The sequence below is a fragment of the Capricornis sumatraensis genome, chromosome 1 (genome assembly GCF_032405125.1).
Source record: "Capricornis sumatraensis isolate serow.1 chromosome 1, serow.2, whole genome shotgun sequence".
In the NCBI taxonomy this organism is placed as follows: Eukaryota; Metazoa; Chordata; class Mammalia; order Artiodactyla; family Bovidae; genus Capricornis; species Capricornis sumatraensis.
The window spans coordinates 106,175,366-106,184,911 of NC_091069.1; the positions used below are offsets into that span (position 1 = coordinate 106,175,366).

At 43.3% G+C, this 9,546-nt stretch overlaps 1 pseudogene; it reads right to left on the reverse strand.

The window, feature by feature from the left end:
• Positions 1-599: 599 nt before the first annotated feature.
• Positions 600-2,621, reverse strand: LOC138075608 (zinc finger protein 786 pseudogene; annotated as a pseudogene).
• Between the last annotated feature and the right edge of the window lie 6,925 nt (positions 2,622-9,546).

The following is a 9,546-nucleotide window of genomic DNA, read 5'->3' on the forward strand; positions in this document are numbered from 1 at the left end:
TCCCAGGTGGCGCTAGTGGTAAAGAATCCATCTGCCAATACAGGAGACCTAAAAGATGTAGGTTCAATCCCTGGGTCGGAAAGATCCCCTGATAGTTTGTGAGCTTTGAGGAATCAGTCCATTTCATCTTTTTTTTTTTTTTCAGAGAACTCATTTTATTGCTATTAGCTTCAAGTAAATGAATTAAACCAAACCCAGTATCATTTCAGACCTGCAACAAAATTCACTGGATTGAAACCCCTGCTTATGTTCATACCATGAAGAGAAGAGCTGACATTTAACAGTCAGCCCATGCTTTTGAGAACAGTACTGGAGGGCTCTCCGGCTGCCTAAATTCAAGTCGGGATTTCAGAGTTAGCTTATTAGCATGTCACGGGAAATTACCCCATAAGATGGTGGGAAGAACAAATACCTGTTTTTACCAATGGATAAAAAAATATATTAAATAGCTGGTGATGTTTTAAATGAGAGAATCTTCGTGGTTTCTCCTATTCCTAACTTGCATTCCTTTCTTGCTCTGTCTTACTAGATGTGGGGTTCGGCTGTGGCTTCCCATGCAACACCAACCCTGCTGAACACTGTGAGTGCCCTCCTCAGCCTCAACTCCAGTCGGCCTCGATCATCGCAAACAGCTGGCTGAGCCTTTTCTTAACGTCAGGCTCTCTGCGGACACGGCAGGATTTCGTGTGCACTCGCACGTGTTCGGCCAGTTTCGACTTGTAAATGAAGCCCTTGCCGCAGTCTGCACAGGCAAACGGCCTGTCGGGCCGGTGAATGCGCTGGTGCCGGAGCATGTGGCCCCTTTCCCGGAAGTTTTTGTCGCACTCGGGGCAGCGGAAAGGCCTCTCCCCGGTGTGCAGGCCCTGGTGGCTGAGCAGCTGCGCCTTCAAGCGGAAGCGCTTGTCGCACTGTGGACACTGGAAGGGCTTCTCGCCTGTGTGCGTCCGGACGTGCTCCACGAGCTTGGACTGCTTGGCGAAGCCCTTGCCGCATTCACAGGAGAAAGGCATCGGGCCGCCATGCAGCAGCTGGTGAGCCTTCAGGTCGGCCTTTACGCGGTAGCTCTTACCGCAGTCGGGGCACGGGAAGGGCCTCTCGCCGGTGTGCAGGCGCCGGTGGCTCCGCAGCTGCCCCTGGAGGCGGAAGCGGCGGCCGCAGTCCGAACAGCAGAAGGGCCGCTCGCCGCTGTGCACGCGGAAGTGCTCAGCCAGCTTGGACGGCCGCGTGAAGCCCCGGCCGCACTCGGCGCACTGGAAGGGCCGCTCGCGGCTGTGCGTGCGCTCGTGCGCCTTCAGGATGCCTTTGAGGCGGAAGCTCTTGCCGCATTCGGCACAGCCGAAGGGCCGCTCGCCGCTGTGCACCCGCAGGTGCTCGCGCAGCTTGCACGGATGGGCGAAGCCGCGGCCGCACTCGCCACACGCCAGCGGCCTGTCACCTCCGTGCCGCAGCCCGTGGGCCCGCAGCGGGGTCCTCAGGCGAAAGCCCAGGCCGCACTCCGGGCCTGAGCAGGGCGGCTCGTGCGAGGGCGGCTGCCGGTGGAGCCGCAGCCGCCCGCATTGGCGGAAGGCCTGACCGCACTCGGCGCACCGGCAGGGCCGCTCCGCGCTGTGCAGGTGGGAGTGGTCGGAGAGCCCGCACCGCTGGGAGGGACGCCGGCTGCACGTACCATAGGAGCACGGCCTCTCCCCTCCGGGGCCAGGCTTGAGGGCCTCCGGCCCCCCAGCCCAGCGGCCACACTCCTGACCAGCCAGGTTCGAGCTCGGAGGGAGCTCGGCCCGCTCAGAGGCCGCCCCGGCGCCCTCTCTCGGGGAGACTGGCCTCTCCACGCCCGGGGGGGCCCGGGAGGCACTCTCGATACAACCGGGGTACGGAGGCGGCCTTGGTAGCGTCAGGCGGCGGCCACACGTTTCTCGACTTTCGAGGCCCAGCAGGTGGCTCTCCTCAGCCCGGACCGCCAGGGAGCCCAGCAAGCTCGGCTTCTGGCGGAAACCCCGCCCACATCCCGGGCAGCGGAAGTGAGTCTGGCTCCGAGGCTGCTGTGCTTCAGGTTGTTTGCTGAGTTTCTTCCAGGCCTTCAAGTGGCTCCCCTGGTGCCGCTCTAAGAGGTTCTCATTACAAAAGCTTTCCCCACAAAAGGCACAAGACTGCTGGAGGCCCTCCCCTGAGGCGGTTTTCTGGAAGCCTGGGAGACCCAGGGCCCTAGGGCTGACGATTCTCTCTCTTTGGATGGGTTCCCTGGAGCTGTGGACCGCTGGGAGTAGAGCCCAAGTGTTATGTCTCTGTGGGTTCAGGAGGGCGACGGCTTGGTCAGGCCTGAAGGAAACATCTTCACTTTTTTCTGATAAGGGTTCACAGGAACGGTGGCTCTGAAGAGGATCTACTTGGAAATAGTAATGAGCTTCTTCTGAACTCACAGCTCGTTGGTTTCCTGAAACTGAAAATGGCTGTCCTTCAATAACTGGATCAAAATGCAAATCAGCAGTGGAGCAAATTGTGTTTCTTGATTCGTGTGATTCTCTCCATTTCTTAAAGAGCTCTCTCCCCTGCTCAATCCAGGCTATCAGTTCTGGTTTGGGAAGTCCATTATCTAGAGAAAGGAGAATCTCATAATTGGCTCTCATTACTTGCTTGTAAAGCTCCTTCTGCCATGCCTCTAGATTCTGCCATTCTTGCTCTGAGAAATAAATGGCCACATCCTCAAAAGTCAGAGGTAACTGAAATTATAGACATAACACATATACAGTCATTAGTTCAGTCGCTCACTCGTGTCCGACTCCTTGTGACCCCATGGACTGCAGCACAGCAGGCTTATACAGTCATTATTGCTTCAAAACCCCACTTCCTTGTCATCAATTTAAGAATTTCACAGTGTAGTGTTTTTGTCTGTTAGGCAGCCTCTCCCTTGGGAACAGCTCCTCCCCTACTCCCATCGTGTGGTTCTGTTTGGTGACCACAACCACCCCTTCCACTTGTTTCTCTATGCTTCATCCAGCTCCGAATGCATATGTATAGAATGGAATTCCTTCATTTTTCCTTTAAACAAAAGTGGGAACAAATCACTGGGTAACTTCTTTCAATGTCATCTTCCTGAAAAGTGAAGGTGAAGTTGCTCAGTTGTGTCTGACTCTTTTGACCCCATGGACTGTAGCCTACCAAGCTCCTCTGTTCATGGGATTTTCCAGGCAATAGTACTGGAGTGGATTGCCATTGCCTTCTCCAGGAGTCCATTTCATCTTATTGGCAATTTTATAGACACAGAGTTATTAAAAGCATCTTTATTAACCCTTTAATAATATCTATAGATTTCAATGTGCCAATTCTCATTCTTTGTGTTTAATACATGTGATATGTCTTTCTTCACTGTCCATTTTTTAAAAATCATATCTACTTTATAAAATTTACAAAGTATCAGCTTTTTACTTGATTGCCTTTCTGTTTTTTTTTTTTTTTTAGTTTTGGTCACTTCTACTCTTTTTGTTTTTTCTTCTGTTTGATTTGGATTTATTTTACTATGACTTTTAGAATTTATTGTGGTGAAAATTTAATCTGTTGACTTAAGATGTTGTGTTAATATTCTAAATGTTCAGTGCTATAATATTTTGTTTAAGTGCTGCTTTGGCTGCTTCTCATAGACTGTGATATGTGACATTTATATTAAGTAAAAATGTAGATCAGTAAGAGGAAGACCTCCAGATACTTGAAAAGTTACGTAACATATAACCGTTCAATAGTCATAGCTTTCAATGCATTGCCGGGGTCCAGCCCCGGTGGATCCACAGTGATTCGAAGGTGGGGGGACGGAGTCGGCGTCTTTGGAAAAATACATATTTAATCACAGATATAGAGAGATTAGAAATGGATAGTGTAGTAGGAAGATTAGTGGAGAAAAAGAGGCTGAATAACTTGGATTACGTGGAATAGCATCCATGCTCCAGATGGGAATTCAGCCAGGAAAATGGGAGCAAGAAAGAAGCAACATGGGGGAATCAGTCTTTCCGGAAACTGATCCGATTTCTTTATTTTTGGGTTTGCTTATATACCTTTTGTTACACACAGGGATGAATACAGAGTCACGGGGGGGTCAGCAGTCCTAACCTTTATCAAAATCAGGTGCTTCACATAAATGTATAAAAAAAGGTACATCATCTTCTGGCCATGAGTGAGACCTGCTGACATCTTATGATCCTTTCTTTCTGATAACCAAAAAACTTATTTCTTCCAAGGGTGTTTTTTCTTAAACCAGGCACCACCCTCCAAATAAAGTTACATTCCTATAGGGTGAGGGTGTAGTGAGTTACAATCAAGAAAGGAATTTATTTAACCCAAGGTTAGCATGATTAATCTTAAAGGTTAATACTTATTTCTTCCTATATGCTAGTTATATTCATTATAAGTGTAGGGAACATGGAGACTTAGCAGCAAACATCAGCCCAACAAATGAAAATCCTTTCACCAATGCTCCCCTTAAGATCCGTTTAGTCTTAAGATATGATAAAGTTACATTCTTATATAGCAAGGACACAGTGATTTATAGCAAAGTACAGTGATCTATTACAAAAGAGAAAATCCATTAGCTCAAAAAGTCTAGTATTGCTAACATCAAAAACTACTATATTTCCTTTGCTATATTCCAAATACATTGATTAATATATTCCCAGGTGCCTAAGGATATGGAGGCCTGGTGGCAATCATTGACTCAACAAGAAGAAAAAGCCCTATGCTAATTAAGACTCTCAAAATACTCCAAAACTCTCTGTGCTGTTTATGGTTGAGAGGTAGTAAACAATCATGTGGCAGGAGTATGGATAATCCTGTCACACAAGCTAGTCTGTCAGCAGAGAGGTTTGACCTGAGACATCCTTGTCCCACCCAGAGCAGGGAATTAGCAGCAATTATTGACACAACAACTGAAAAACCCTTCACCAATATAATTCCTAACCAATCCATTATACTAATAATTTCTAACTCCCCAAAAGAATTTGCTCTTAGTAAGTCTAAAACATCTCGTGCCTCTCAGATTTGGAGGCTATAAACAATCACATGTGGCCGGACGAACCTATACAGGTGGGCTAGATAACCATCAGAGGAGTCCGTAAGCTGAAACACTCTTGTCATGCCCAGGAATTTTTATTGACTTGGAGCTGCATGTCTACTCCTTCTCCAAGAGAAACGGTTATGGGGGAGAGCCCACCATAAAGTCAGAGGTGTAGGTGAGAGCATAAAACAGACTCTGGTTTTGGGGTAGATGCTCGGGAACAGGGGGTTTCCTGAGGCTTGATCACACCTTTGCGTATGCCAAGCCTCCTTCCTCATGACCTTTGCCATGCGCGGAGTTCCTCATGCTGGCCCCCGGCAATGCATGGACAAAATATCTCTAAAATGTATTGTTCTAACTCTCTTTCCATTATTCTTTATACGAGTCTATTCATTCCTGCTTACATGTGTGCATGCTTAGTCGTCTCTGCGACACTTTGGACTGTAACCCACCGGGCTCCTGCTTTCAGCTTGTGCACCTGAAAAGGAATAAGTGTGTGTTCCCCTTCCCCTCACTCCCCTTTCTGTAGTCTAGGAGATGGTGAGGTCTACCTGGTTAGTGTGAATGTGGAAATGGAAAATTCATGTTGAACATAACCTAATTCTCCCAAGTCTTCTAGATTTCTTACTTTTGAATTTTTAATGACAAAGACAATTCTCTTCAAGACATTGCTCACTTACATCTTTTCTAGAACATCTTTATTTTATAGCATCAGTAATATGCAATCATAAATTTCTGATTTTACAATGCTCCCATTTCTTAATAATCACAAAATACAGGAAGAGAGGTAGAAAATTTTAAGGAATACAATGGACAGATATGATTTTGCTTGTTGTACCAAACTCCTCCAGGGGCAGACAGAAAGGTTTAGTTTAATTAAGAAGTGACATGGGGAATAAGCTGATCCCAAGGGTAAAGAATATTTTCTATTTAAAGAGCACTATTTTTTTTGACAAGGAATATATTCTAGGTTGTGTTTAGCTTCTGTTCCAAATAAATGTAAATTGCCTAATTGCCAAAACAAAAAAGGTCTCACTTTTTTCTGTCTTTTAACTCTATCTGTAAAGGTAAGCATTGCATTTAGCTTCAATGCAAACAGGTAAGCATGAATCATTTTTTTCCAATAGCAAATTTAGCTTTACAATTATCTATGCATATTTACCATCAGCAAAAAAGGCATTCACTTCAGAAGAATTAAATATAGATCCTTTCTCCTTACTGTTAATTAATTTAGAAAACCCTGATTCAGGTAATCTTTTTACTTTTCTGATTCTCCTCATTATATTATCAAGTGAGAAATTACAGAGTACTGTGTAATACACATGTGCACTCAGTCACTTCAGTCGTCTGACTCTTTGGGAACCTATGGACTGTAGTCCACCAGGCTCCTCTGTCCATGGCATTCTCCAGGCAAGAGCACTGGAGTGGGCTGCCATGCCCTTCTCCAGGAGATCTTTCTGCCCCAGGGATCAAACCCACGTCTCTCATCTCTTACATTCCAGGCAGATTCTTTACCACTGAGCCACCAGGAAATGTCTTGTAATATATTTGGCCAATATATCAAAGATTACAACCTCATTATCATTATCATCAGTCATCTTAAGTATTAAGATTTATTAAGTGATTACTACATAGTAAGCATATATTTAAGTAGTTTGCATGTAGCATTAAATCAGGATATATCACAAAAGATTTTTAAAAATTATTTAAATAAGTTGTACGATAGTAAAAGATGTTATTAAATGTGTTCTCATCCAATACCAAGGGAATCATTTGTTTGTTAAAATTAAATTCTATGACAAATGAATGAGAAAATATTAAAGTAATATTGGCTTGTTTTCCTTTTTATCCTAAAGGAAGCAGGCTCTGAACTGCATTCACCAATTTTAGGTTTCCATTTTCTATTTCAAATTGATTTCATAAACTTGGTTTAAACAGTATTAAATGCATTGTGATATAGCTGATTTACATGATATCATAATCCCTACATCAAAGAAAATTGTCATTTCCGTGGAAATACCAGAACAATAAATATGAATTATTTGAGAAAAAACAAAAGTGGCTCTATTTAGATGAATTATATAGTAATTTTCTCTTTGAGTTGTATAAAGAGAAGCATTGACAGTTTTTAGAAATCAGAGAAACCAACAAATATGTCACAAGATTTGAGGAAATCTTTGAACCTGAGATTGAGTTTAGAATATAAGTACAGTTTGTATAGAATGTGAATAATTATAGTATTTCTTACTTTAGAAATGGTTTTATACTGACAATTCCATTTACTATTCATAAAAAGTTTCCATTTGACAAATAAAAAGTTGAGACAAAAATATTTTAATAAATGTGGAACACTCCATTCTTGATATTAAGTTTTGCTTTCTTACTTTTTCGGGCTTTTCTTTGACATCTTAGTTTCAGTATGCTTTATAAATGTACTATTCTACCTGAACAGCAAGGAATAATTTACAACGGGGATTAAAAAATGAGAGAAAACCTTACATACATAAACAGCAGATACAATAAAAAGAATAAAGCAGATGGCAGTTTCTGCAGGAAATGGGTGGCTCATCAAATGTAGGTGCATGCTGCTTGCTGAAAAGACTGATGATTCATTAATAAGCAGTTTTAATCAGTATCCAAGTACTACACTCTACATTGATTTCAGTATGTGAATAAAATTTGGTAAAGTTGGGACAAAGTATTGAAAAAAGGAGGCATGATTGTATAGACTCATATATGATGCATCTGTCAGCCACTAGCTTCTGACCATTTAAAAGACTCATTCATAGCATTTTTGCATTTCTAACTCACATTTTTTATTGAGAGAATTATATAATAATGGAAAAAGTTTGAATATCTTTAGTACTGTAATGTGTAGTTTAAGATATTGTAGATGGTACATATATAAATAGTATATGGCTTCCCTGATGGCTCAGATGATTAAGAATCTGCCTGCCATGTAGAAGACCTGGGTTTGACCACTGGGTGGGGAAAATCCCCTGGAGAAGGGAATGGCAACCCACTCCAGTATTCTTGCTTTTGCATGGACTATCGGTTCTACCCCATGTTTGTCTACATTTTTGCAGCAGAAATCTCAACTTTTGTCCTCACTTAATACCTTTAGAATATGCAGTTAGCTGTGTATCTTATTTTCAGTGATTTATTTTCTATTGGCTTTCAAATAAGTTAACATATAATATGAAAATACATGTATAACATGCTGAAAACAATGAAGCAATTTACTACTTCTGCAAGAATGAGTAAAAAGAGTATAATTTCTAAATATACACACATGCATGCCCCACAAAAAGTACGTTTGATCTCTAACAGGAAAGAGAGGAAGGAGAGATTTACATTTTCAGTGGGAATCCATGTTTATATTTTGGAAGTGAAGTCACAATCTCTCAGTTGTGTCTGGCTCTTTGTGACCCCATGGACTGTATAGTTCATGGAATTCTCCAGGCCAGAATACTGAAGTGGGTAGTCTTTCCCTTCTCCAGGGGATCTTCCCAACCTAGGGATCAAACCCAGGTCTCCTGCATTGTGGGCAGATTCTTTACCAGCTGAGCCACAAGGGAAGCCCAAGAATACTGGAGTGGGTAGCCTATACCTTCTCCAGCATATCTTCCCAGCCCAGGGAGCCTGAAAGAGGCTAAAAAGCTAAAAAGCCTCTTGATGAAAGTGAAAGAGGAGAGTGAAAAAGTTGGCTTAAAGCTCAACATTCAGAAAATGAAGATCATGGCATCTGGTCCCATCACTTCATGGGGAAACAGTGGAAACAGTGCCAGACTTTATTTTTCTGGGCTCCAAAATCACTGCAGATGGTGTCTGCAGCCATGAAATTAAAAGACGCTTACTCCTTGGAAGAAAAGTTATGACCAACCTAGATAGTATATTCAAAAGCAGAGACATTACTTTGCCGACTAAGGTCCGTCTAGTCAAGGCTATGGTTTTTCCTGTGGTCATGTATGGAATTCTTTGGAATTGCTTTGGAATTGCTCCAAGGAATAAGAGCCCAGATAAGAAGCAATCAAATTGATTGCTTCCTTCAATCAAATTGATTGAATCAATTTGATTGCTTCCTTCAATCAAATTGATTGAATCAATTTGATTGCTTCCTTATACCTTGGGGAAAATTCCAAAGGATTGCTTAAGAGCACAGATAGCTCAGTCAGTAGAGCATCAGGCTTTTAGTCTTATGGTCCAGGGTTCAAATCCCTGTTCAGGCGGAGGTTATTTCAGGCTTCCCTGATAGCTCCGCTGATAAAGAATCTGTATTGGAAGAATCTGCCTGCAATGCAGGAGACCCCTGTTTGATCCCTGGGTTGAGAAGATCTGCTGGAGAAGGTATAGGCCACCCACTCCAGTATTCTTGGGCTTCCCTTGTGGCTCAGCTGGTAAAGAATCTGCCCACAGTGTATTCTAGGAGTTAATGAGAAGGCAATGGCACCCCACTCCAGTGCTCTTGCCTGGAAAATCCTGTGGACGGAGGAGCCTGGTAGGCTGCAGTC